Source organism: Amblyomma maculatum, chromosome 1 (assembly GCF_055883805.1).
Source record: "Amblyomma maculatum isolate TAMU_Amacu chromosome 1, ASM5588380v1, whole genome shotgun sequence".
In the NCBI taxonomy this organism is placed as follows: domain Eukaryota; kingdom Metazoa; phylum Arthropoda; class Arachnida; order Ixodida; family Ixodidae; genus Amblyomma; species Amblyomma maculatum.
In genome coordinates, this window is record NC_139344.1 from 456232359 (window position 1) to 456259970 (window position 27612).

A 27612-nucleotide genomic window follows, 5' to 3' on the forward strand; every position below is an offset into this window, starting at 1 on the left:
GTGCGCCACATATAGAGCATGTGGTGGCGTACCGGCCTGGGTGTGCCAAGGCCAACCAAGCTGGGAGGGAAAGGTTTTGGCTTGTAGCTGTTGCCAAATTATTTGTTGGGGTTTTGAGAGAGAGGTGTGAGGTGGGGTATATAAGAGTCGTTGTTCTCGGTAGTGAAGTGTTATGTCATGATAGGTGAGAAGTCTGTCCCGCGTGCTTCCCCGGTCTTCGGTATGCCTCGCTTGGTTGACGTGCGCTCGAGCTGTTGAGTAGGCTGCCTCGTTGCCGGGGTTGCCTGCATGGCCTGGTACCCAGACGATGTGAATGGGTCAGGGAGCTGTGGAACCAGAGGTTAACATTTGATGGGCGACTGGGTGTATTTTCCCTCCTGCGAAATTTTGACTGGCCGTTTCAGAATAGCTGAAAATGAGTGTGGCAGTGGAAGAGGAGATGGCTAGCGCTATGGCTGCCTCTTCGGCTTTTGTCAACGTTTTTGCTTTGACAGAGGCAGAAACTATGCGACTGAAGTTATAAGAAATCACACTGATGACATATGCCGTGGGGTGACTGTATTCTGCCGCGTCTACGTAGGCCTTTTCGGCATCGGTCGCGTGTGCTTTGTGTAACGCCTTGGCTCGAGCTTCTCGTGGTGCCTTGTGGTGAGCAGGGTGAATATTTTTAGGTAGGGATTGTACGGTAAGGTTGTCCCGAATGTGTTGGGGGACTAGGTGGCTGTTTGCAACGGGTGGACCAATTGGTTGGAGTTTTAGCGTTGCGAGAATGAACCTGTCCATCTCTGTGAAATTCGTCCAGAACGAACAGTTATCTGTCCTTAATGATTTTTCTGACCCAACCCGGATCGGCTCCAGCGTCCAGCGCAACACTAATCCGGACCTTTCCATCTGCAAAAATGTCTCGGACGCAGCGTGGACGAACACCTGGGTCTTTCTCGGCAGCGACCACTATATCCTGTCCATCTCGTTCTCTCTTCCTACCCTATCCTCCCGCCAGCGTCTGAGCCAGGTGGTCAACTGGGATCGGTTCCGCCACACACGGCAACATACCCCCACCTCCATCTCAGACCTATCTCAATGAACTGCCACCTTGCTCAAAGATGTTTCATTGGCCACCTCTACAGTCCCTACCCTCCTCACTCCTCCGCGGCTGACAGCCGCCTCCTTCACCTATGGGAGGCGCATAATTCCCTGCACAGCCGCTGGCTTTCACAAAAACCCAACCGCTATGCCTCCGCCTTGCCCACCTGGGTATGGAAATTGAGGAGCACTGCTCATATCTCACCAGGCAGCAGTGGGGCCAGACCTGCGATCGTATGGCCGGTAACTTCGGGCTGAGGGACATGTGGACGCTTTTACGTGTCCTCCTTGACCCGTCGCATGCAAAGGCCACGCAACGCAGGGATGTGACGCGCCTCCCACAAGCTTCACCACTATCCGATTCTGATTTCCTTCTTGTGCTCCGAGATCGCTATCACTGTACTTCCCCTCCGTCCACCCCCCCTTCCTACATCGGCGCCCTTAATTCTGCGCTTGACGCAGATATCACACCGGGGGAGGGTTGTGTGGCGCTACATAAGCTCCGCACCCTATCCACACCAGGAGCAGACCAAATTTCTAACAAGGCCCTCCGTAACCTGGACACATCATCCCAAGAGGCCATTACAGACCTCTTTAACAAACATTGGTACGAAGGCAGTCTGCCTTCTGAGTGGACCCACTCTAAGGTAACCTTCATCACCAAGCCCGGCAAACCCATAGACATTCAAAATCTCCGTCCTATTTCCCCCACCTTTTGTCTCGGTAAGCTCTTTGAGCACGTCGTTCTAGACCGCTTGCAGAGCTTCCTCGAGGACAACCATCTTTTCCCCGATTCGAAGTGCGGCTTTCGCCTATCCCTCTTTACCCAGGATGTCATGATTCAGCTCACCGAAGAGGTCATTCACCCTCTTCACGCCAAGCGCTCTTGCGCGATGATGGTGCTGGACTTGACGAAAGCATTCGACAATGATAATGTCTTCCATACCGCTATTCCAGGCGCCCTTTCCATCCTTAACGTGGGTTCCCGGATCCATGGTTACATCAATGCTTTTCTTGCCCATCGCAAGGCTGAGATCTCATTCGGCCTCCTCTCCTCTCCCGCTTACCCTCTTGGAAATTGATGTACTCCCCAGGGCTCTGTTCTCTCTCCCCTTCTCTTCAACATCACCTTTTTTTCTATAGCACGTGCTCTAGCTACCATCCCTAACCTCTCCCATGCTTTCTATGCTCATGATCTCACCCTCTGGGTGACTACCGGCAATCTTGGAGAGATGGAAGCCGCTTTCGAGAAGGGCGCGGACACAGTCGCCGATTATGCTCGCACGGTCGGGCTAGCTTGTTCCCCGTCCAAGTCGGAGCTCCTGCTCCTCCTGGCTCGAGGCGTAGTTCCAACCTCATCTCCCAACCTTAACGTCACTATTGATGGACATCCCATCCCTTCTGTCTCTCTTCAATCCAATGGCAAACACACTATTGTCCTTTCCCGTCTTACTACCACCGTCCAGTAGACGGTACGGCTGATCCGGCGGGTCGCTAACCGGCACTATGGCATGCGCGAGCACGACCTCCGTCGTCTTGTGCAGGCCTTTGTGCTAAGCTGCCTTGTCTACTCCCTCCTCTACCTCTTTCTGTCTCGTGCCGAGGAAGACCAGGTCAACCGTCTCAACCGCCAAACCTATAAGTCGGCTCTCGGGCTTCCCACTTCCACCCGCACTTCCCGTCTGCTGGCGATGGGCGTCCTCAATACTCCTTCAGAACTTGTGGAGGCCCATCGCGTGGCACAACTCGATCGTTTATCTCACACCACCCCTGGCAGAGCCTTTCTTACTTCCCTTCGCTTGACCCCTGTCTCCTCTGTCTGTGTCACCCATCCCTTGCCCGGCTCCCTCTTCTCCATGCTCACTGTCAAGCCTCTTCTCAAGAACATGCACCCTTAGCATCATGCTGCTCGCTGATCTGCCCGCGCCTCCACCCTCTGGTGCCAGTACGCTACATGATCTGACGCCGTCTATGTGGATGGGGCACCATACCTCTAGCACCCTGCCTGTGCCCTGGCTACTGTTTCCAATACACAAATACCTTCTCCGTCGCCATTATCCCTGCTCTCACTTCCACTGGCGCAGAGGAAGCAGCAGTCGCCATTGCCAAAACACCGGCCCTTTTCATATTTAGCGACTCTAAGACCGCAGTCCGCAACTTCGCAAAGGGTACAATCTCTTCCTCTGCGCTGAGCATTCTCAAGTACTCCTCCTCCTTTCCCGCCCTATCCAACTCTTCTGGGTTCCGGATAACGCAGGGCACCCTGGAAATGAGGCGGCAAATTCCATCGCTCGCGAGATGACCGACCAACTGGCCCCCTCCACTCCGGGATGGACACGCGTGACTCCCGCCTCACCTTCCATGACATCACCCTCCACTACCGCAACTCCCGCTTATGCATCCCTCCCCCTCACAAGTCTCTATCTAAAATCGAACAGAATACGTGGCGCCATTTACAGGCCCACATTTTCCTCTCCCCTGCACGCCTTGCTCTTATTCACCCCGATGCCTTCTCGCCCAAATGCACGCTTTGCAGCGGTCCCCGCGCAGACTATGCTCACATTCTGTACTCTTGTCCGGCGCACCTTCCCCTCAGTCTCCTGGCAAATAAACAGCCCGTCACTGTAGGAGGCTGATTTGGCCAGCTCGCAGCCGCATATTCTACAGCGGCTTATTACCTGGGCAGCGGAAGTCGCCGCCAGGCGTGACCTGGAGGCCACGACCAGCAGCGGAAAGGCCACCCACGAAACGGCGGCAACATAATGTTGTTTATTTTTTGGCCTTCATTAAATAAATTTTTTACCACCACCTCACCTGCCTCAAGGCGCCTCTCCTCTATATACAGGGGAGGACCTGGGGTAGAAAAGAGCCTTTTCTGTCGGACAATAAAGTTGACTCACTCACTCTCTCTCTCATGCACAGCGCACATGTTGCTCCTCTCTGATTTCCGCGCATGCGCACTAGTGGCCCGTCTTGGAGGGAGGGGGGTGGCTGCTCCTGGACCTTCGGGGCTGGGACAGGTAGGTCACCGCCGCTTGCTGCGGAGGCTAGCCTGCCATCGAATTTTTATCTGTTACACCCGGCGAAATGCTCGGGTTGTATAAAAGTTAGATAGTGAGGGGGTGGTTGCTAGGCAGCAGCGGTGAGAGCGTGCAAGCACGGTGGAGATTGGTTCCACGGCGAAGTCGATGCATCGTGGCCAATGTAGCTTTCGCTACAAAACTTAACGCCGCACTCCGGTCGTCGGTAAAGACGGCACTGGGTGTCCCTTCCCTCGCGGCCACTCAATGCCTTCTTCATTTAGGCATCCACAATTCGGTGGAAGAATTAGTTAAAACACAGCAGGTAGGAAAGGTAACTAGGCTACGAAGCAGGCGCACTGGACGTGCCCTACTCGCGAGACTCGGGTATCAGCCCCCAGCACCCCCTTACAACCAGGTCCGGAGCCCATGGATCCCTTAAAGAGAGCAAAGATCCAAGTGGCCCTAGTTACGAAAAAATGTACCTAGACCTTATTGCGGGCCGACGGCAGGCCCGAGTACAGGTACTTCAACGTATATTAAGAAAAACATTACGAGACATTTTGAAGACTGAAGTGGTGAAATGCCAAACTCTGAGTGCCGCATTCTGCTACGCATTTGTTGCGAATGTAGCAGTGAAAGAAGCTTCAAGTAAAGGGGTTGACTACTGTTCCACATCACTTCTTCCTTTATGGCATGGTACATGTGTACGCGTAGAATTGTGACATACTGTGCATTTACTATCCTGTAAATCTTTCAAACGCCGCTGATGCCTGCTGTACTAACACCTCTTAGATATCTGGGTCTGCTGTTTGTTGTGCGGAGAATTGTGACAGATACTGCGTCTTTTCTATCCTGTAAATCAATTTTAAATTCCGCTGATGCCTGCTGTATTAACGCCTCCTAGACACCTGGGTCTGGTTCTGTTTGCTGTGTGGTGCGGCTTTCGAGGAGGCGGCAAATGAAAGAACCCATGGACGCCTGGGTCGGAGACCCTGTGGAGTCAGTTTCCTATACGCATTAATTGCCTTATGACGTCATGACCTGTCGTGACGGTACATCGTGCGGACCTTGTGGAACACAACCAGTATTTCATTGACGCATTAAAGTTCACCTGTGTTCTATATTTCGTCTACATGAAAGGAAAGCTGCTGTATCTGTCACTCGCGGAAGCTCGCTATCATTCTCACTGTAGACAAGGGGTATATATCTTATATAAAATTGCTGCCATCTATCGGACTTTCAGCGAACCGCACTATGCGACGCCATGTTCAAGGGTTGAGTGCGTCGGCTGCACTTACGACTGCTGCCGTCGCGTTAGCTGCATCTGCTTTGTGCTGTGATTTCCGTGTATTTGTTCGCATTCAAAGCAAAAAATAACGGAATAATAGACGATTGAGTTGTCCACGCTGCTTACATTCCAATTTTACTTCCTGAAGCGATATTGCACCGCCAAAACGTCTTGCGAACGGTGGTAACAGCGTAGCTACAAATGGCAAAACCTTCGTTGTTGAACCGGGGCATTCCTTGATACGCTACTCAAATTCGCGTTCATGAAAATGCAAACATATTGATATTGCTTCCGGGTGTAAAGCACGTCTGCGATGTCATTACGCGTACACAAAGGAGCTTAATGTTTGTTGTTTTTTTTTTTTTTTTTGATATAGGGATGATGCCTAATAAACACTGCGCTCTGATGGACCTTCACAGTTCCCAGTGACGCATGCGCACTGTTCCCATCCTCTGTTTGAACGTTTATCAGCTGATGTATCTCGTTAGCATGTGATCAACCATATAGCAGATCCCATATTCTATGTGTTACTAGCTAATACCCCCAAATACGTGAATTGCCGGCGAAACGCGACAGGTCAGCGACGCGATTCCGTGCGCGCTGATCCTCCTCAGATGTGTAGCTCCTGTTGCCGTCACATCGTGATTCTATTTCGTGAAAATCAAATATAGCAGATACTGCTGCCTGCGAAGTCACATAGTAGAGGTCTGCCTTATACCCAGACAATGGCAAGCTCCTTCGTGGACGCGTATTTGAGCAGTACTTTGGGCAATGCGCAGTTTTTGCAGCAAAGTCTTTCTCCTCTCCAATACTGCATTTTTTCTTTTTCTTTCCATAATTCTTGACGGAATTGAAATATTTCAATTGTTTTTTGTTGTCCATGTCAGAGATGAGCTCAGTAGCGAGACAGGGGAGAGGGAGGGGGGGGGGGGGAGGGACGAGGTTTAATGGCTTTCTTCGCTTGTGAAGATATTGAATGAAAAAACTAATCGCACTGCGTTCTCATGGAATGTTCGACACTAGCAACATTCTTCACGAAATCGTTTTGCGAAAAAGTAGCGAACATGTACGGGCTGTCTAATGTTAAATGGCGGTTTTCTTTCTATGGCTGCCGAATATATTTTTCCAAGTCCGAATTTATAGGCCGTCTAGTCAGTTGACACCTGAAAGAACACAAATGTTTCAGTGTGGAGCTGTGATGCATGGTATTTTTTTTTTTTGCCATATTGTAAAACAAGAAACATTATTTGCCAGCAGCAATTCAGGGAAGTAGTAGAACGTACCAAGCAATGGGCATACAGAAAATGTGATGCATACATATATAGGGCTGGGTACTTTTAGACAAAATATAGTTGGAAGACTTGTGCTTCTACTGCGATAGCCGCAGTAGCAAACCTCAATACTAAGCGCGGTAAGAGTCGCTACAAACGATATTGCTCTGTGGATATATAGTTGGAAGTTTTAATCCCTACCTCATTACACTGTTTTTATGGCGCGCCATAAAGGTTAAACGAAGAAACGGCATTATTCAGTGATATGGATGGGAGAAAAGAAAACTGGCGTTGTCCAAATTAAGGCGTAACTCCTTTTCGATGCACATCACACAACTTGCAGAAAAAAAAAAAATCTCGCACTAATAATAATAATAAAAAAAAAACAGCACGGTGATCGCCATCACTATATAGCAACAATCATGTGAACTTGCGGTAGACGAGAGCAGCTAAACGCTAGGGGTGCCACGTATATACTCTGAGTCATTTCTTTTGCAAGTCGTCTTCTGGAGACGCATCTCAGCAACTGAAGCCTGGATGTAGTCGACTATATTCAATTCATCGATGAATCGAATGCGTAAATACGTCAGAATATCGCGCTGGAATTTAAGAGAGCAGTCTGGCATCTTTGAAGTGCCGAAACCTGTTCTATCTGGATACCTGGGCGTATACATACGGGTGAAATCTGTTGGCATGAAACCTTAAAGCTAAGATGAATTGGCGCAACAAGGGAATCAGGAACAACACTTTTGCACGTCTTTTATGAGAAAAGACGATGCGGAGTCTGTCTACACGCGCAAGTGTAATACACCTTGGGCGATATAGGTCGTCTGCCTTTGCACCCGGTACTGATTTGCAATCTTCCAATGCACGCTAAATAGATACTTTAAAATTCAGGTGCGCCGTTGATCGAAAGTGCGCCTAGCGTGACAACCACGCGAGAGCAGATTAACACAAGCCTCAAGAAAAAAAGCAAAAAAAAAAAAAGCTCGAGGGATGCAACTTGCTGCTCTTTTCTTTTGCACCCTTATTTTAATTTTGCGTAAAACAAGGGGCACAGCAGTATGTTGATATTATCGGCAACAACGAGCATTAACGCAGCCGCTTGCCGCTCTTCAATGCAGCTACCCTTGAACATGGCGGAAACGCTCGCGGCGGCCGATAGATGGCAGCAATTTTGCACAAGTGCAAAAAAGACGGCCGTCGTCCGCTTTGCAGGGCACGCCAAAGAGGAAGCAGAGCTGAGGCTTGGTAAAGAGAGGCTGACAGTGCTTACGGAGTACATATACCTCGGGGTGAAACTCTGTTCGACCAGTGGTAGAATCTGCAGCCTCCAGGAAGAATCGGTGCGAGAGGCAGCTACGCGCGCCCAAGCAATACTCCGCCGACGTTGCCTATGGGGCTGTAACAGATTCGTCATGGTGCGAGACCTGTGGAAGATCGTCCACGTCCCCGGGCTCACATTTGCGAACGCAGTGGTCTGCTTTTCGGGCGACAACGCGCAACTGGCTGGAGCGGCGGCAGCGTGAAGTGGGGCGAGTAGCACTGGGCTGCCATTGTAAGGTTGCTAACGAGGCAGTACAAGGAGACCTGGGATGGTCCAGTTTCGAGGCCCGGGAGGCAGCGAGCAAGCTGGGATACCGCGGTCGCCTCATTTTTATGGCACCGGAGCGCTGGGCACGCCGAGTGTTCGAATATTTGTCGGCCACATGCATTAGAACGAGTTGGACGGCCCGGATCTACCAGTGCGAAAAAAAGTTCGGATTTTTCAAGGACCCCATAGCGGCAGAAACGGCTGGAAAGTGGGCTGCCGAAGTGCGGGAGCGAGTGGTGGAAGCCGAGCGCTTACAGTGCGCCAGCATGGAAGGCAAGGCCACCCTGACTCTCTACAGGAACCACAAGCGGAACATAGCCCAGGAGCATCGATACGACAACAGCGTCGGCAGTGCTCTGCTCTTTGAAGCAAGAGCAGGAGCCCTTAAAACGCTTGCCCACCGTAGCCGGTACGACGAGACTATTACATGCACATTGTGTCGGCTGTGCGGTGCCGAATCCGAGACGATGGAGCACGTAGTGCTGCGGTGCGCATGCCTCAAAACATTGCTCCCAGAGGGCGCTACACTTGCGCAGGCGCTCGATTTTGACCCGCCGGACTGTCCTCCGGGTGGTGGCGAGAGTGGCGCGAACAGAACTCCCTTCGTGCAGGCGTCCAAAAGGAGACACGGAGTGGTGGACAGCAATACGCAAGCCGTAATTTTTTTTTTAATTTTTTTTTGTGTATGTGTGTGTGTGTGTATGAGTTAAGTGTGGCGTTGTGTCTACGGTACTTTGTATTGTTTATGATTTTTTTTACGACTGCGGCGACATGGTGCCCGCCCGATACGAAGGGTAGAGTCAATAAATAATCATCATCATCATCATCAGCATCATCAGCCTATTATGAAGAGCGTTTTAAGATCCGGGGCGTGGCGCAGTGGTCAAGCGCTGGGCTGGGGATCCAAGGGATGGAGACAAGGTTTATTAATTTATTTTTAAGTACCGGCGCCGCCGCAAAAGCGTGACATTTTTGCTGACAAAAACGATGAGCCATTAAAGGCTTTCGCCTGAATAACGAATTCGTATTATACACCAACGCAACAAGTTACCCCGGCAAACATGCCGCGGTGGTGGTGAAAACGTTTATTAAAAATAGAGCTACATAAAGGTTGCTCTGGGTCAGGCTTAGCGCCCTTCCCTTCACAAACACTAGGTGGAGTACCTAGTACGGGACCCCAGTGGCTTCCGCTGCCGCCATTGCTCGTTTGACCAAGGCCTTTTGGGCTTTCAGATTGGAGCAGGCGAGTAGGGTCGCCTCCCAGTCCTCCCGAATGGTGTTTGGGTTAGGTGCAAGGGCAAGGTTGGAGAGGCACGCCCATCCCATGTGGAAAAGGTCCGAGTACATTTCCCCGCAGTGCGGGCACTCCCCGGAGAAGGCAATTTCAAAATGTTTAAGAGACGCCGGGCACATCATAGTATTCGTAAGGAGGCGAAGAAACACGCGTTCCTCCGCTCTTGTTAACCGGGCGTGGGTAAGTATTGTGTCTGTTTTGGTAAACTGCGTAATTTGTCTGAAAGTCTAAGCTGATGTGAATTCTTCTGAGGAAGAAGGAGACGAGGTTGCCCAGTTAGAAAGCGCGTGGGCGGCGGCATCTGCTGCCTCGTTTCCTGCTAACCCCGAATGGGCGGGAGTGCAGATTATGAAGCGGCGGGATGGACTTTCCACGTAAGAGCTGTTTTGCAGTAGTCGGTAGGCCAGGTCCGAGCTGTTTTTTAGTAGCCGGTATGCCAGATACGGGACCCAGCCCTGTTGAAAGTTCCTACACGCCCCTCGCGAGTCCGTTATGATTGTTTTGGAATCAGAATGTGTTGCTGCTAACGCGATGGCGACCTCCTCTGCCTGTGTTACGCTTCGGGCTTTAAATGTGAGCCCGTTTACCGTTTTGGACTCGTGGATCACTGCCGCCGTGTACCACCCGCCTTGGTGCGGGCCGGACGCGTCCACATAGTACACTCCGGGTTTCCCTTCGTAGTGGAGAGCTAAGGCCTCTGCCCTGGCCATGCGCCTATCCTCGTGGTAGTCCTTGGACATGTTAATGGGAAGTGGTTTTAGGGCAGGGCGTATCGCCACTCCTGGGGAAGCCTTACTCTTTCCCCGGTTACAGCGTGTGTTGTATGTGTAGACGGGTTAATAGGCGACGCCCCGACGGTGTCCGCGATAGTCGCGTGTATTGTCTTGTGAGGTGGGCTCCTCTCAGCTCCTCGAACGCGTTCGTCATACCCAGACCTTGGAGTCTCAGGTTCGACGTGTTTACAGGGAGGTCAAGGGCCTTCTTCGCTATTTTGCGCGTGACCACCTCGGTGGTGCCCACGTCGTGTTTCCTGAGGTGGAGATAGGGGGTCGAGTACAGGATTCTGCTTGTTACAAAAGCATTGGCCAGTCGTAGAGCATCTTTGCTTCTCAGTCCCCCTTTCTTGTTTGAGACTCTGCTGACCATTCGGCCCACCTGGTCTCCCATCTTTTTTAGCTTTTCGCTAGCTTACGCTGGTGAATGAAAAGATCCAGTACTCTAATTTCCTCTCTCTCGGGTATTGGTTCTGATCGAAGTCGCAATTCTATCTTGTCTGTGCATTTTTATGAGGAACGAATATGGAAGAATTCGGATTTTTTTGGTGAGCTCTGAAGGCCGCATTTTTTTCGCCTACTCATTCACAGCGGTGGCTGCCTCCTGCAAGCTGGCCTCCATTTCTCCGAGGGAGCCCCGCGTGGCCCATATGGAGATGTCGTCCGCGTACAGCACGTACTGCACACCCGAGACTTTCTCCAGGTGGACCGGGAGATTTTTCATTGCCATGTTGAAAAGCAGCGGGGATAGCGCCGCTCCCTGTGGTGTACCTCTCGTGCCTAATAGAAAGGGACCATGGTCTGCATTCTGGATCCTCACGTAGGCCTGTCTGTCTGAGAGGAAGCGTTTTATATACTCGAATGCGTTCTTTCCACACCGAGACTCCGAAAGGTGTGTCAGGATGGCCTCGTGCGTCACATTATCGAAGGCTCCCTTCAGATCTAGGGCCAGTACTATCTTATCCCCGTTCGGATGTTCTATCGGATTTAATATCTCTCTGCTAAGCTGTAGCAGGATGTCCTGAGCCGATTTATTTGGCCTGAAGCCATGCATTGAGTCGGCGGAGACTCGTTTGTTGTCAAGATACTCGAAAAGTCTGTCTCTGACCTTTGTTTCTATCAATTTGCCCACGCACGACATGAGAGAAATGGGCCTGAGATTGTCCGTATCTATAGCTTTGCCTGCCTTTGGGATGAAAGTTATGAGTGCCGTCTTCCATTCGGTGGGAAGAGGAACTTCGCCCGTCCAGATCGAAATGAAGTGTTCTAGAAGGGATTGGTACGCGTGCTCTGGTAGGTTTGCTAGGAGGTTTACCGTGATCTTATCCCTTACTGGAGCGGTCCCATGTTTCATTCTCGCTAGGACTGCCTTGAGCTGGTGTAGTTTGAAAGGTTCATCTAGCTGAACATTTTCGTCTCCACTGTACCTGTAAGCTTCTCCCCTTGTGTCTTGGGCCATGCTCAAGTACTGGTCACGGAGCTTGAGCGCTAGCTGGGCCATATTTCCTTTAAATGCGTTTGTTGATCTCTGTAGGCGTTTCTGCGACTCGGTGCGCGTCTGGTTTGGATCTCTGAGAGCTCGGAAGAGACGCCATGTGTTTTTGCCAGACATCTGCCTAGCTGCCGCGTTGCACCTCTCTACCCAGTTAGCGTCCGCGAGTTACGCTGCTTATTCTGCTGCCTCTTTTGTTATCGCCGCGATCCGGGTTTTTAGCTTGCGGTTATGTTTCTGCTTGCGTCATCTTTTAACAATGCTGCGTCTGGCTTCCCAGAGGTGGAAGAGGTGGGTGTCCACATCCGTAAACGCTTCAGAGAGCTTTACCCGCGTTTCCGTCGAACGGAGACTGGTCAGCAGATGTTTGGTCCAGGTTTGGTATCCCTGCTCCTGGATAGAACTAACATTATATTATTTTCTGAATCTTGCGCGAGCCTGGCAGTCACGAACGATCACGGTAGGTACAAGTAACAGGCTTCATCCTCACAACCCAGAGCAAATCGGTTGCATACGTGGACGCGGCAAGTGGCAAAACGGGTGCGGCTGTCGCCTTGGTGGTCGACGGCCATGGTGGCCAGGTATCAGCCGCCACTATTAGAAGCCGCAACACGGAAACGGCTGAAGAAGTTGCAATAGCGCTCGCTTGCGTCGGAACGTAAGCCAATTTCATAATAAGCGATAGCAAAACGGCCATTGGGAATTTTGGAAGGGTCTCGCCGGAAGCGGCAAGGATTCTAGCCAGTAGAAGTTTAAAGAGGAAAAATCACCTAATTTGCGGACGCGGACGCGCTGCGGACGCGGCACAGTTTCCCGACCAGGCAGCTTTCGTGGATGCAGCGTACATACCGAGAAAGCATGCCTACCCGGTAGCAGTAGTTGACGGACACGGGCGTACGCGCAACTCACTCACACTTTACACCAAGAAGCCAGAGGTAGCTGAACAAGCAGCTATAGCACTAGCTCTAAAAGAGCAGCTACTCGAGCTTTCGCCAAGGGCGGGATAGACAAGACGACGCTACGGATCTTAGACGGAAGTAACATCACCGATCACTCCATCGTATGGTTCCCGGCACACATGGGCAGCTTAGGGGGCGGCCTGCGGAATCTTAACGAGATGGCACACAAGGCGGCGCGAGGACTTATCGACCGCGTCCCTCCGGTTTCCCCTGATACTCCACATATCGAGTACAGCGATCAATTATTCACGTACAACGAGCTCACTAAGCACTTTTATCTAGGCAGACGAGCATTTCCCTTCCCGGATAAGAAATTAACCCGCAGCCAGTCAGTCACGTTACGCTTGCTCCAAACGAACTCATACCCTAACCCCTGGCGCATGAAGCACATTGACCCAGACTACGACGGACAACATGTGTGTGAACGGTGCAGTGACCGTGTAGACGTAAACCATACGCTGTGTGGTAGTGCATCAAGCGACGCCTATGCCAAGAACAAGGAACATTGGGACAAAGTGTTAACAAGTGCTTCACTACATGATCAGCTTCGGGCTGTTCAGGAGGCCCGCGCGGCGGCGGAGAGCTTCGGGCTCTCTGTGCCGACGTGGCTTCCCCTGTTGTGGTACCAGCCTTCTGCCAGTTATCATCTTAGTGGAGGTGAATCAAGATCCCCGTACGCGCCGATTAGCCCATTTACGCGGTCAAAACCTGGATTTTCGAAGCAGCCGCCACCTACCTGGGATCACAACCACCTCTCAAACAGCCACGATGACCTCTGAAGCAGCCCCTACCACCGTCGGACCATTGCCTCAGCCATTTGTTCTAAAGAAAATTTGCCACTCTCCCATCTTTAATGGCGACGACAACCCACACGTTAATGATTGGCTAGATGAGTATGAGCGCGGCAGCCGGAACAACCACTGGGACGCCACCATCATGCTCGCTAACATGATCTTTTATTTGGCGGGACAGCTCGAACACGGTTTCAAAACCACGAGCAAGAGCTCGTTACCTGGGACACCTGCAAGTGAAAGCTTAAGGACTTGTTCGGGAAACCAACTGGACGCGCTCTGGCTGTAAAAACAACTTCTCGTGTTCAATACCCCACGGAGTCCTACCTCGCCTACATTCAGAACGTGCTTGCGTTGTGTCGCAAGATCAACACTTCGATGCCGGAAAGTGACAAGGTAGGGCATATCCTCAAGGGTATCGCGGATGACGCGTTCCACATCCTATTCTGTATGGATTGCTCTACCGTCAACTTGGTGCTTCAAGTCTGCCGAAAATTCGAGCAAGCTAAACAAAGACGTGTCGTAAATCGCTTTGAGCGCCTTCCGAACACTGCGGCTACCTTATCCTGCGATGACCTGGCCCCTTTGTACCAACCCTCCCATCCAACGACCGTGACTCGGATCGTCCGCAGAGAACTCGAGGCCCTAACTCCTGCACCACTCCCGTCTCCGCCGCCCGACACCGTGGCCATGATACAGGCCGTTGTCCGCCAAGAACTTGCAATTAAACGTCGGCCTCTCCTCTAGCCCCGTGCCGCCCCCGCCACTATCGCACCCTGTTCCTTTAGTGGCTGCTACTGCCACCAGCACAGCCTCCCCACGCCGCTACCTTGGTCACAATTCTGCAGAGTGACGCACCACAGACGACAGGCCAATCTGCTTCATTTGCTGTCGAGCCGGCCACACTTCGCGGTATTGGCGTAGCCGTACCTTCCCCACCCCTCGCTTCTATTACAACGCTGATGGTCGGTATTACTATGGACTTCGACGCTTTGCTGCCCCACCAGAGGAGCCCCGCCCCGCCTATGATCGACATGCACGCTTTCCTCCTCAACCAGAACCTCGCACCGAAACCGTCCCAACTACTCGTCGCTATAGCCGACCTCCATCTCTCCGGGGTCGTCAATCCCGTTCACCGGTAACTCGTCGCGGCTCCTCCCCATCATACGCTGGCATCTACTCGGGAAACTAGCGAATGCAGTGCCCGGAAGTGACGCTGCATTACCGACCTTGACTGCCAACTTGGTTCTGAACCCCGCACCTACACGTAACCTCATTGATATTCTTGTGGATGGTGTCCTAATTTCTGCACTTATTGGCACTGGCGTCCACATTTCTGTCCTCAGTTCCTCGCTCCGCCGACGCCTGAAGAAAGTCCTCACACCCGCCACCTCATCTACCGTTCGTGTTGTGGATGGCAACACAGCTACTGCGATTGGTATGTATACTGCACGCATTAGCATTGCCGGCCGCAACATCCCTTGGTTATTTACAGTCCTCACCAGTTGCCCTCAAGATGTTATATTAGGCCTCGACTTTTTAACTGCACGCTCCGCCCTCATTGACTGTTCTTCTGGACTGCTTCATCTAGACCTGCCGTTTTGTCCCGATGAACAAGCTCATGCAACTTCAACGCTCCGTCTTCGCTCCACTGAATTTACTCTCCTGCCACCTGAAGCCACAGTGTATGTGCTGATGACGCCTTTTCCTTCCATTCCTGATGGCGACTACGTTGTTTTCCCTTTAACCGATGTGACAGCAGCGTAGCATAGCCCTCCCTCCCAATATCGTGCACGTCGCGAATAACCACACTTATATTCCAGTCCTGAACTTCAGCTTCTTTGTACAAGTTCTTCCTGAGGTCATTTCTCGCGCCGAACTGACCCCGTTGTCTGACTTTAATGTGTGTTCACTTTTACCTGACCCTACTGCTGGAGTATCGACACAGAATGCGCCATCCCCGCCTACGGAGGCCCGCATATCAGGAATGGTAGCTCCTGACGTGTGTCCTGATCGTGCTCAAGCACTTACCAGCCTTCTGACCTAGTACAGTGACATTTTCGATTTTGGTAACAGAGCCTTGGGACAAAGGTCCCTCGTTACTCATCGCATCGATACCGGAGACGCCAGCCCAATTAACGGAAGATCTTACCGAGTCGCCATTTCTGAACGTCGCGTCATACAAGATGTTGGTAAGAAACATTATAGAGCCCTCGAGCAGCCCCTGGGCATCACCAGTCTGCTTGCTAAAAAGGACAATACCTGGAGGTTCTGCATTGATTACCGACACCTAAACAAAGTTACAAAGAAGGACGTTTACCCACTTCCCAGGATAGATAATGCCCGCGACTGCTTGCACGGTGCCAGTTATTTCTCTTCGATTGATCTTTGTTCCGGTTAATGGCAGATCGCGGTTGACGAAGGGGACAGGAGAAAACCGTCTTTGTCACTCCCGATAGCTTGTACCAATTCAAGGTGATGCCTTTTGGCCTTTGTGATGCGCCCGCTACATTCGAGCGTATGATGGACTCTCGTCTACGTTGTTTTAAATGGACGACGTGCTTATGTTATCTCGATGACGTCATTGTCTTTTCTTCGACCTTCACCGCCTTGATGCCATTCTAGGAGTCTTCCGAAGAGCTGGCCTTCAGCTGAATTCAAAGAAGCGTAACTTCGGCCGACGTCAACTCAAGGTACTAGGACACTTGGCCGATGCCCGCGGCGTTCAACCCGACCCCGACAAAATTCGTGCTGTAAGTGAATTTCCGACACCCCGCTGTACCAGTGACGTTCGCAGTTTTCTTGGCTTTTGCTCGTATTTTCGGCGGTTTGTCCCCAACTTTGAACAGACGGCTTGTTTACTCGCCCTTCTTCTCAAGAACGACTTTCTATTTTGCTGGGGCCCAGTACAATCTCAAGCCTTCTCTGCGCTAATTGAAGCCCTCACCAACCCGCCCGTCTTGGCACACTTCAATCCCCCAGCACCAACCGAGGTACGCACCGACGCCAGTGGTCACGGTATTGGTGCCATTCTCGCCCAGCAGCAGACGGGTCGCACTCGCGTCATTGCTTATGCCAGTCGCCTCCTTTCTGCGGCTGAGCAAAATTATTTGATCACAGAACGTGAGTGTTTAGCTCTCGTGTGGGCAATTACAAAGTTTCGCCCTTACTTGTTTGGCCGCCCGTTCTCCGTCATCACCGTCCATCACGCCTTATGTTGACTTTCTTCGCTGGAGGACTCTACTGGTCGTCTCGGGCGTTGGGCACTGCGTTTTCAGGAATACACTTTTTCTATCGTCCACAGGTCCGGTCGGCTACACACTGATGCCGATTGCTTGTCCCGCAACCCGGTAGATCCGCCGTCTCAAAGCGAGTGTGACGATGACCTCTGTGTGTTGTCGATCTCTGACCTTTCAAACATTCGTCATGAGCAGCGCCTAGATCCTAAGCTTTGCGGCATTATCAACCGCCTCAGCACTGATCACCCTGACGCTACCCTTGCTTTGTATGTGCTCCACAACGGCACTTTATAAAGGCGCAATATGCGACCAGATGGCGCTGAGCTTCTGCTCGTAGTCCCCGACCACCTGCGTGCCACCGTTCTTAAGCAGCTGCACGACGCGCTCACTGCGGGTCATCTTGGCGTATCTCGTACGTACAACAGCGTTCGCCGGCACTTCTTTTGGACAGGTCTCTACCGCTCTGCTCTTCGTTACGTGGCTGCTTGTGCCAGGTGTCAGCGACGGAAGAAGCCCTCGGTTTTGCCTGCTGGACCCCTACAGCCTATCGACATCCCAATAGACCCATTTTCCATAGTTGGCCTTGATCTCCTCGCGCCTTTTACTTTGTCTGCTTCGGGGAATAAATTGATTGTGGTGGCTACGGACTATACTACGCCCTACGACGTTACACGAGCGATACCCACCAGCTGTGCAATTGACGTGGCTGCGTTTCTCCTCCACGACGTTATCCTGCTCCACGGTGCACCACGCCAGCTGCTCACTGACTGTGGTCGCTGCTTTCTTGCTCGAGTAGTCGAAGAAATTAGCCGATACTGCTCCATTAAGCGCTACTACACCACCGCTTACCATCCACAAACGAACGGCCTCACCGAACGCCTCAATCGCACACTAACGGACATTCTGTCAATGTATGTATCGGCTGATCACCGTGACTGGGATATATCTTACCGTTTGTGACTTTTGCATATAGTTCATCCCGTCACGATACAATGGGCTACTCGCCCGTCTATCTTCTGTTCGGCCGTGACTCTTCCATTTGACAGCGTACGGCCTCGCACCGCTAATGCAAGTTGATTGATTAAAACTTTAATTTCTACCGATTTAGGAGGCCCGCTACTCCCCGCTCCTGGCACGCAGGCTTGAGGAACGGGGGCTGAAACCTCCGCGACTAAGGACTGGCGAATATACAGGGTATTGAATATTTGGGGGCTGGAATTTAAAAAATTCTTATGCAAAATTTGCTACCACATTCGAGCTGAAACAACGTTCACAAAGTAGCAAAATATAGTCTACGTTGTCTGATAAGTGATTCAACATCGGTACATGCCTAGATTTTCCGAAATCAAGAAAAAAACTGCTCTCGGTGGCGTGCACAATTTTCGCAGAAGAGAGCCGAAACGCTGCTTTGACATGGTGGGTCATTTGTCGGGCAGCGAGGCAAGTGCGCCTACGGCCGGGATGGAGCTTGCCACACTGCTCGACAGATGACGCACCATGTCAAAGCAGCGTTTCGACTCGCTTCTGCGAAAATTGTGCGCGCCGCCGAGATCAGTTTTTCCTCGATTTAGGAAAATCTAGGCAAGTACCGATATTCAACACTCATCAGATAACGTAGACAATATTTTGCTACTTTGTGAACGTTATTTGAGCTCGAATGGGGTAGTAGATTTGGCATAGCCATTTTATAAAATCCCAGCCCTCAAATATTCAAGACCCTGTACATTGGTTATTCGCGGCCTCAGCCGCCAGGCGGACGGCTTTTGGCTGGTCAGCGGGGACGTCGCTTCGCAGCAGGGTTACCCAGGCTTCTCTACTTTTAATGTTGCCCCTAGCGCCCGGAGACTTAGGGCATTCCCAAAGTATATGGTCGAGGGTCCCCCTTGCTTCGTAGGCTTTACATTTATAATTTTTCTCTCATCTATCTGGGTGTGAAACAACCAGACAGGGTTCGGGAAATTTCCGGCTTGTAATCGCCGCCAGGCTATGGCCTCTTTATTATTTAAGCTAGGATCCGGTGGCGGCATCAGACGTCTTTCTATTCTATAATTTTCGATTATTTCTTTATAGGTTTGCAAACGTTCGTCCATCGCCTGGCAGTCGGGCGGCTCCGCGTTTGCCCGGCAGTAGAGATCTCGGGCTAAATCATGGGCCGCCTCGTTGCCGGGGACGGACGTGTGTGCTGGGACCCAAATTAGGGTAATTTTGCGATCAATTTTAGCTGCAGCTGTTAGAATTCGGGCCGCTTCTCGCGAGACCCTGCCTTTTTCGATATTCCAGAGAGCAGTTTTACTGTCGCTAAAGATAAATCTAGCCTTCGTTCCGACGCAAGCGAGCGCTATTGCGACCTCTTCAGCCGTGTCTATGTTTCTGCTTCGGATGGTGGCGGAGACGACTGGTGCGCCGCTACCATCGACTACCGCGGCGACTGCAGCCCCTGATCGGCCGCTTGCAACGCCTACGTAGACTTCTATTGCTCTTTTAAACAGTGCTTCTGCTCTCTTCTTCCGTCTCTCCTTGTGGTATTCTGGGTGCATGTTGATGGGGAGAGGACGGACAATGATGTTCTCGCGACATTGTGGCGGTAGGGCAACCTTGTAGGTGTGCCCTATCTATTTTTCGACCCACCCATTCTAAGATGGTTCGACCCGTGCTCGACATACTTAATCTCTCATGTTGGGCGATTCTCACCGCTTCAGCAAGTTCCGTCCAGCTATTATGCACTCCCATTTTTATGAGGCGTTCCGTAGAAGAGGAGATGGGTAGACCCAGCGCCTTTTTGACGCAACGCCTGATGAGTGCGTCTATCTTATCTTTTTCATTGGTCCATGTTGAGGAACGGTGTGGAATAGCATATTCGGCTTATTATGTACGCCTGCATCAGTCTCAAGAGGCTTCTCTCTTTGAGGCCTCTGCCTTTGAATGCAAAAACCTCCTAAATATCCCTGTTACTTGCGTCGCGTAAGTAATGAGTTTTTTTATCGTTCCATCGTTATACCCGTCCTCTTAAATAAAAAGTCCGAGGATTCTGATTTGCTGCACTTTTGGTACGGTTTTGCCGTCGACCTTAATTTCTACGTTAAAGTCACCCTTGCACATCATTGATTTTGGGTTATATATGAAAAGTTCGGATTTTTGTGGAGAGCACACAAGACCCCTTGCGGCCACGTAGGACACAATGATGTCCGCCGCCGCCTATAGGCGTTCCTCTATGCTGTTATCGCTGCCATTGTTCATCCAGAGATTAACGTCGTCCGCGTAAATGCTGAACTTTAGGTCTTTTATGACTTTAAGAGCGGCGGGAAGGCCTCTCATCACCACGTTAAAGGGGAAGGGGGAGAGCACCGAGCCTTGCTGCGTTCCTTTACTTCCCAGGTGGACAGTAGGGGATTCCAGGTCCTGAAACTTTACTTTCAACGTCTTGTTTGTCAGGAAATTCATTACGTAATTATATGTCCTCTCGCCGACTCCTAATTCCTGCAGTCCCGCGAGAATTGCCTGGTGTTTTACGTTGTCAAATGCTTTTGTTAGATCTAGTGTTGGATTTTTTTCGCATCTCTTGATTTCGAGTCAATTATGTCATGTTGCAATCGGAGCATTACGTCCTGTGGGCCCAGGCCCGGTTGGAACCCGACCATCTCGTGCGGCCACAGGTCGTTTTTCTCCATGAAAGTAGTCAGCCTTGTTTGGATTACGCGTTACACAAGCTTTCCAATGCATAAGGCTAGAGAAATAGGTAAGAGGTTTTCCAATTTCGGTGGCTTGCCAGGTTTTGGAATTAGCACAACGTTTGCAGTTTTACACTGCTGGGGAAGACCACCGCATTTGTTATTCCATGGGGGCGGGAGCTGATCGCGTCTTTAAGTTCAGGATTTCGGCTATAACTTCCGCATCTTAGATGGGCGCGTCGAGGCCCTCGTTCGGAGTTCCTATGTTCGTGACGCCATATCCCGAGCTGACGCCGCAAGTGTTATTGCTCGCCGCCGACTGGCTTCCTCCAAAAACTTTCAAAAACGCCTCCATCATTCTCGTCATAGGGATGTCCACTACTCTCCAGACTCTCTTGTCTTGCTCTGGACTCCCGCTCGTAGAATTGGGCTCTGTGAGAAGCTCTTGCCGCGCTACACAGGCCCCTACCGTTTTTTACGGCCAGTCATTTTGACATACGAGGTCACCCCTGGGCACCCACACCGACAGTTCGATATGCCCCGCACAGAAATCGTTCATGTCGCTCGCATGAAGCCGTTCCACTCCAGCTGTAGTTCCTCGACGTATAGTACGCACCGGGGCTGTAATTTTCGTGCCGGGGTAATGTTACGTATATGCCAATAAAGAGGACGACGATGGACAACACAGTGATAGACGACGAAGCTGAAGAAACGGTTGGTGCTTGCCTGAACACCTACGTCTCTCATCATCTGTTGTGGTTTCCCCTGTTGTGGTAGTAGCCTTCTGTAACCTATCAATATTTTAGCTCACTATAATTACGCAATGACAGATCGCGAGAGTGCTTCACGATTTTGTCAATCGTGTGAATCCACCATACAACTCTGGTATGCGACGACCGGGCAGCGTTAACCCCCGTGACCAAAAAAATGGCGGACGGCGCTCCCCCTTTGTTGTGATCACGTCATGTGAAATGAACCTTATAGACCAACACTGTGTTTACAAACAAAAGGGGCGCTCGCGGCGGCGCAGCCGACTGGGGGTGCAAAATAGGGTTAGCGGCCATAGAAATACATAGAACCGAAATATTTCTAACCAGTTTTTTTAATTTCACGAGACACCTATGATGTCCTTATTCGGTGCAGAGTAACCGTGAACAGCCAAGAACAGATCGTGGAAGTATGAAATCTCATGACCGAGGCGAAGTACCTTTAAAGCACCGTGAAACGTATGGGGGTGCAAGTTGGGAGGGCGACCCATAAAAACAGGAGTAAACGCAACTTACCGCAACATTTTTCTCGTTTCGCAGAGCACCAGTAGTGGTGGTCGGTCGTTAAACATTAGCCAGCGCTTTGAAGAAGTACGCTCCGTCATTGCGGAGGCGGTCTACTTTTAAAACGCCCCGAATAATCTATAGGGGGTATTCACATGACGTCACAGCTGACATCAATATGAAGCCGACGCCATCTTTGTGTCCTGGTTTGACTAGTACTATACTGGCGGTGGTTAGGTTAGCTGTTCGTGCGCGTCCGTTTGCTCTGTCACTCTGCCTCATGCCAGCACCGTTGTTATGAAAACTCAACCGGTATCATGAGTGACAGTTCGATTTATCAGCAAAGTGGGCGCGATGCGGACAGAGACCTGTACGAAACAAAACTTTGGTACCAACCCGTGTGCAGTCGATATGCGCAACTGCACGGTAAGCGTCGGCCTGTGCCCACGCATAAATGTGCCACATTCATGAATTCCTTGTCCTACAGGCGAGCTTCATCACAAGGAACCAATCGCAAACCTACTGACCACTCGAAGAACGCAACTACGTTACAAGCGGCTGGGTTAAGAGCCGCGGTTGAAGCAGACGAACTCTCTCTTTGTGCAATTACGTGCATGCCGTCCATCGTTTATACCAACTAAACCGCTGAGTTTTTGTAGCTGATATTCTGCATAGAAATGGCGTTTAGTAGTCAGTATCTTTTATAAAAAACTTGTTTGGTGTACTTGCCTCAACCGATCAGAAGAAGTCGGATGTTTGCATCGTCTGTGGCGGTAAGGAAGCAAAAGAAACCGCTGCCACATGCCACAGCGATGACACCGGTAGCGCCACCTCGTTACCTTGCGGGCTCGAAATAATGTTTTGCAACAAAACTCTTGAAATACAGCGCAGTTTTGGCCATGCTAAAGTTGGTTTGTTATTAGAGATAAATTTGTTTATAAAGTTCTTCAAACCTTCTGCAAAACAACTCTGCCCGCCTACGTTCCTTCGCCGAATCTGCATGCGGTCTGCTTTGATTAGCAGCCGACATAGACGATGCGAACATCCGACTTCTTCTGATCGAATGAGGCAAGTACGACAGCACAAAGTTTAGCGAGTCCTCTTTAAAGGATCTTATTGCAACAAAACACGACGAGGAGGTGTTGGCGGCGCGCTGAATGCATGCGCATGACTGCCAGCGATACATTGCCGCGCTGCTCTTTTACTGGGAATGTGTCTTCCGAGTGCGTGAAGAACAGTCGTGCACAGATAGTGACAAGAGCTGGCTGCTAGGGCACATCCGGAAGATTCCAGTCCAGCCCATTTTGACGTACATTTGTCATATTCCATGATAATTATGCGGTTGTGCCGTGCCAGCCATACGTGGCGTCGCATCTCGGCGAAGTGTCTCGTTCGGGTGGAGTTGTTCGTGTGTACTTCCGGAACCTTAAAATGCCGAGGTGTTTCGCGCAGCTTTTCAGCTTCTGTTGTTTACACTGTGCACGCGTCTATTACAGTCTACGATAGCTCAATAAACAACATATAGCTTCGGGTGCCACTGCTTGTAGAACCGCACGACAGCACTTGATACGTACGTTCGCCCTGTTCGTTCCGAGGACACAAAAATGGCCGACTGCGCCTCAATTACCCACAATGCACCGCGCACAGCGCGTCAGTGAATACCCCCTATATTGTGAATCCGGACACCCCCAAAATGCTCATGTAGCGAAGCACGTAGTTTTGTTTACAGTCTGATATACTGCCGCATGGAGCAAATTAGCTTGATAATGCTGTCCCTCAAGTGATACATCCTATAAAGAATTACATTTAAAAGGCAGTTGTCAAACGCCTTACGACAATACGGACCGAACGAGAGTCGCGCATTGCAGCAGACGACAGCGCAGCTGGCGATATCCACCGCGGCCGCCTCCACCTCCGGAGCGTCTGCTAGCGACAGCGCCGGTGGAGCGCTGCCGTCTGCAACTGTGCGCGGTCAGTTTATCGTGCTGTGAACGGTCGCGCAAGTCGTCAGACTTGCATAATTGCAAGGGAATGTAGTGTGCCATGCAACATGATGTCGGGGCGTGATACAAGACGTTTACCAAAAAATGAGAAGGGTTCAACACTGCTGAACCGAGTAAAATATTGCGGTAAGTTGTGTTTACATGTGTTTCTATGGGTCGCACTCCCAACTCGCACTCGCATACGTTTCGCGGTATTAAAAAAAAAATACTTCACCTCGTTAATGAGATTTCTTATTTTGGTGATCTGTTCTAGGATGCTCACGTGTTGCTCGGTATACTGAATAACGAGATCATAGGTGCGCCGTGAAATTAGGAAATTGCTTCGAAATTTTTCGGGGCCATGTATGCCTATGGGTGCTAAGCCTAGTTTTCACCCCTATCGGCCCAGCCTGGCGACAGAAGCGCCATCGCATCGCGCTTACGTCACAGATCGGTGTTGGTCTATAAACCAACGCCGTGTTTACAAAGGGGGCGCTCGCGGCGCCGCAGCCGACGTCTATAACTTACCGACTTCTGTAACGCAGCCGACTTCTATAACAGTTGACAGTTGACAGCCGTGTGGTGCGGACGCGTGTTCCATCGCTCCTCCGATTGCATGTGGCTACCGGAAGCGGACGGACTGGCAACAGCGGGAGCTTCCGAAGCGTCAAATAAATGAGTTCTTTCTTTTATTAACTTTATTTCGTTTTCAGCTAGTTAGGTTAGGTGCAGCCAAAAGAATAGATTTTAGCTCTTGGTCCTAGCAGCCTGGTTTTTCGTGCCGGCAGCTAGGTTTTCTTGGCGTTCATTATTTAGCTATCTTGTTTAGATAAATATTTTTTTTCTAGGCTATTGGCATTCGTAGAATTGGTTTTTAACGCGTGTTTGCTAGTCGTTTCTTGTGTCTTCTTTTGGCAATTTGTATATTCTGAGAATTCGTAATAGATATAGTTCAGTCGATGAGCGCTTAAGATGTGCAATCAAAAGAAGGTAAAGTGTACTAAGTGTGAGGCGCAGGTTAATCTCAAGGAAACGCGTTTTGACTCTGTAGGTGAAGCGGAAGGCAGCGACTTTTTGTGTCGGTGTTGCGTACTGAGTGCGCGTCTAGGTAGATTTGATCAAGAAAGGGGCAGTTTAGTGTCTCGTGTGGATGATTTAGAAAATGAAGTAAGTTTGTTAAGAGCGGAAAATCAGAAACTGCTTGGACAGCTTACTGAAATTGAAAAAAAAAGGGGCCGACTTTATCCTTGGAACCAACGAGGATGAACATTTCAATGCGGGCCACGTGACAGGGGCCAGCACTGGCATGGAAGGCATAAGCAAAGTAGGTCAGGTGGATCCGAACCGTCAGAGTTATTTAGAAGCAGCTAAGACGCCGAAAAAAAAAGGAAGAAGTAAGGAAGAATGAAAATCCCAGAGATAAGGACACAGATAACCGAAAGCAGGAGCCAACAGTTGGGAGAGGGAGAGAGAAGGCCCAGGTGCTTATCGCCGGAGATTCTAACATGAACAGGTGCAAGCGAGATATCTCAGAACGTGTAAGGGGTGATAAGAGTGTGTTGGTTGGAGCCTTCCCAGGGAGAACAATGAGGGCAGTGCTAAAAGAGAGAAAAAATAGGCTGTTGAAGAATTCCGCAGAGCGCATTGTGGTAACAGTAGCCGCGAGGCTAAACGATGTCCTAAGTGGTGACGCTGCAGGAGTGGTGGAAAGTTTAGCTAAGGGATTTGACGAGATCAGGGAGATAGCACAGCAGACGCAGATAGTTGTATGCACAGTACCAGAGGTGCTAGGATTGAACGGAAAGATGGAAAAGGACGTGGAGACAGTTAATCAGGACATAAGAAAGTTAATCCTGGAGAAGCGTTTCGAAGTGGTTGAGGTAAACAGGGAGGTACATAAAGCAGGTTTTGGTAGGGCTTTTCAGCGAGATGGCATTCATTTTAACAGAAGGGTGGGGGAGCAGAGATCGGCTGGCGCCTGGCAGGCAGGGCTGTAGCTTTTTTAGGGGGTCCGCGAGGACTCCGTGCACAGAGGTAGTTAGAAGTGAAGCAGAAGAAAGTGTAATAATGGAGGCTGAGCCCCCCAAAATGGCAAAGAGTAGGTCGAGAAAGAAAAGTACAAAAAAGAAATTTAACACTAGGATCAGCTACATAAACATGCAAGGAGGTAGAAAAAGAGCGAAATGGCTAGAGATAGAACAGCAGTTGAAGGATGACAAAATAGGTGTGTACGCTCTTTGCGAGACTCATCTCAGGGATCTAGAAGATCCGCCGTTTATAGAAGGCTACGTCTGGGAAGGGTGCAACAGAACGAGAATGGAAAAAAAGGGAGGAGGGGTAGGTATGTGTATACACTAGGGAACAAATTAGCAAATAATTAAATCATCTTGTAAAGAGCATATCTGGGTTTCAGGAACAATTGCCGGCATAAAGACATGGCTAGGGGTAGTTTATTTAGGAACAGGACATCAATGCAGGCAAGAAAACAGGGATCTTGTTGAATGTCTCAGTGACGATATAAGCCAGTTTGGAAACGGGGCCAATATTATTCTACTGGGGGACATGAAGGGCCACATCGACGATCTGGATGTATACACGGATTGTAACGGGAAGCTAATGCTAGATTTCTGTGAGCGACACGATCTAGTTATAGTAAATAAAGAAACAAAATGTGAAGGTCAAATCACGTGAGAATTCCGCTACAGGCAGACGACCATTGACTACTGTCTAATGTCGTAGGAAATTTATAGCAAGGTCACAAGAATGGAAATAGACGAAGAAGGGGAGTGTAGTCTGGGAAGTGATCATAAACGTATTAGTCTGCAGATGGGGCCCTTGATGAAAAGAGAAATGGAACTTAGACAAAACGTAAACGCAAAATTAAACGACGATCAAATAGCGCAGATAGCAGCAGACATAGAGGAAGCAATAGAGAAAAGCCCGATGGAAGACTGGGATTATGAACAGGTAGAACTACTCATAAGGAGGAAAATTCAGGAGGTCAAAGTAGCAAACCACTGGAATGGAAAGGGGAAGCCACGGAGCTGGTGGAATAAGGAAATCAGGGAAGCTATTGAACAACGACGGGCAGCTTCAAGGGAACACCGAATGGCAAAGAAAGCACAGGTATCTCAGGAGGAAATCGACCAAAAATGGGAATCATATCGACAAAAGAAACTTCAAGCGCAGGCCCTCGTCCAAAGTAAGATAAGACAGTCCACCTATCGCTGGATGGCTGATATACACGATGCCTCTAGAGGCGGAGCAAGAAAATTCTGGAACCATATAAGCTGGCTAGGGAAGAATCAAAGAAAGCAAGATCGGATTCAGGATAACGAGGGAAATTGTTTAAAGGGGGACAACGCAGTGAACTACATTACATCAGTTATAGCCGAGTCATTTAAGAGCGACGATAGGGTAATCTCCGCAAATCAGGAAGCAACACAAAGTAGCAGAATACAAAGCAGCTTAGAACTGACCAATCTAAACTGGAAAGAGGCAGAAAAAAATATCTCTAAAAACACATCTACAGGAATAGATGGAATTCCGATCAAGCTGATTAATGAAGTCGGTCCAAAAAGTAAGGAAACGTTGTTAAAAGCTCTGGAAAAAGTCATAACGAATAAGCAAATTCCGGACAGCTGGCGGCAGAGTAAAATGAATTTGATTTATAAAAAGAAAGAAGATATGATGCACATAAACTCCAACAGGCCGATTACCATAACATCTGTTATGTACATGGCTATGCAGGCGGTCAAATTAAAGATGCAAGCATGGATAGAAAGTAAAACGATACTTGGAAATTATTCAGAATGGCTTTAGAAATGGTAGGCGCTTATTAAATAGCCTGTTCATGCTTATCCGAAGCATTGAAATATCTCGAG